Genomic DNA, 1,625 nt, shown 5'->3' with positions numbered 1-1,625 from the left:
TGGTTTGGGAGATTTTGAAGCTCTCTTTATTTTGGGCTTTTTGTTCCCAACAACAAGCTGCTGCTGCTGCTGCTGCTTCTTTTTCAAGGCTGTAGGTGGTTTGTTGCTTGTGGCGGCTTTCTTGGGAGTTACCACGGCCTTCTTTGCTGCTGTAGATGGTTTCTTGGTTGTGGTGGCTTTCTTGGGAGTTAGAACGGCCCTCTTCTCTGCTACGGCCAGCTTGAATGATCCACTAGCTCCACTTCCCTTGGTCTGAACAAGAATGCCGTCAGCCACTGCTTTCTTGAGAAATCTTCGGATGTAAATGGCGATCTTGGCAGCCTCGACTTTGTTGTTGGCAACAACGTACTTCTTGATTGCTTGTAGAGACGAGCCCTTACGGTCTTTGAGTGCTGCGACCGCGGCTAGAACCATTTGACTAGTTTTCGGGTGAGCAACCTGGACGCGAGGTTTCCTGGTGGTGGCCACCACAGCAGCAGCAGCCGCAGCCTTCTTGGTAGGCTTTGCTTCTACCATGATGATGATGAACCAACCAAGGTGATGAGAGACGCTCAGACAGTCACGGGGGAATGATGCTGCCGCCGCTTGAGCCGAACCTATTTATGTGCCGGCACGGTACAGAAGCTGCAACCTGGCAACTCGTCCACCAATCACGACGGTTGGTTTTACGGCTCCGAAACCTGGATCCCATATCTTCTCTAAAATAGAAGCATTTGTTCATGTTCTTTGTAAAAGTATCATAAAGCAGGACAGATGAGACAAATATCATAAAAACTGAAGAGCAGATGAGCACACACATGTTTGTATTACAAAAGAAAATCCACAAATTCATTAGAAATTGGCAGGGCAGGCTGAGGAAGTAGGTAGATGTAAAATGTCTGTAAATGGCGAAAGAACATAAACCCAAGACTGAATAAACGATGTTAAATATCCATGCCAAGGAGACAAAAATATGTTAGGATACAATTACCATTAAGACACCACAAGCAGGTCCGTATCCTGCCGCGATGACTTAAAAGAGTTGGTTATTAGCCACAATGTGTAGGCAGTCTCATGCCAACGGCCATACCACGTTGAGAACACCGCTTCTCGTCCGATCAGCGAAGTTAAGCAACGTTGGGTTTGGTTAGTACTTGGATGGGTGACCGCCTGGGAACACCAAATGCTGTTGGCAATAATGTTTTTTGTTTTGTTTTGTTTTGTTTCGTTTGTTTTTGTTTGAATGGCTGGCTCCACGGGAAATTCACGGAGTTGTGTGGAATAAGGCCTGGTAAAATGAATTAATATGTATGTCATGTTTAAAACAAACTCGCTTAATATAGATATTGTGTGAGGCTTTATACAAAAACAAACAACCAAAACAAAACATGTTGTATATATATATATTATATAGCTTAATCCGGGTTTGAACTCGCAACTCCAAGAATACGCATCACTTATATACACTTTACCACTGGACCACTGCTGCAGGACACTAGCTTGATGCTGAGGTATCAATTTAATGACGTAAATGCCATTTCCACAAATAAATGATAATTAAAAAGTATTTGTATGTACAAATCTTTTCTGTTTAAAAGGCTACAATATCAGTTACTGATATAATTTGTGTTAATGTTTCTATACCC

At 43.0% G+C, this 1,625-nt stretch overlaps 1 non-coding gene across 1 annotated transcript; it reads left to right on the top strand.

Annotated features, from left to right (window-relative positions):
- Window positions 1–1,055: 1,055 nt before the first annotated feature.
- Window positions 1,056–1,174, top strand: LOC138361862 (5S ribosomal RNA). Its single transcript, XR_011227233.1, has one exon. It is a non-coding gene; the product is annotated as a 5S ribosomal RNA (ribosomal RNA).
- The last annotated feature ends 451 nt before the right edge of the window (window positions 1,175–1,625 follow it).

The sequence above is a fragment of the Procambarus clarkii genome, unplaced genomic scaffold (genome assembly GCF_040958095.1).
Source record: "Procambarus clarkii isolate CNS0578487 unplaced genomic scaffold, FALCON_Pclarkii_2.0 HiC_scaffold_924, whole genome shotgun sequence".
In the NCBI taxonomy this organism is placed as follows: Eukaryota; Metazoa; Arthropoda; class Malacostraca; order Decapoda; family Cambaridae; genus Procambarus; species Procambarus clarkii.
The sequence above is the reverse complement of the archived record's forward strand: the minus strand, read 5'-3'. Positions and strand labels throughout refer to the sequence as shown.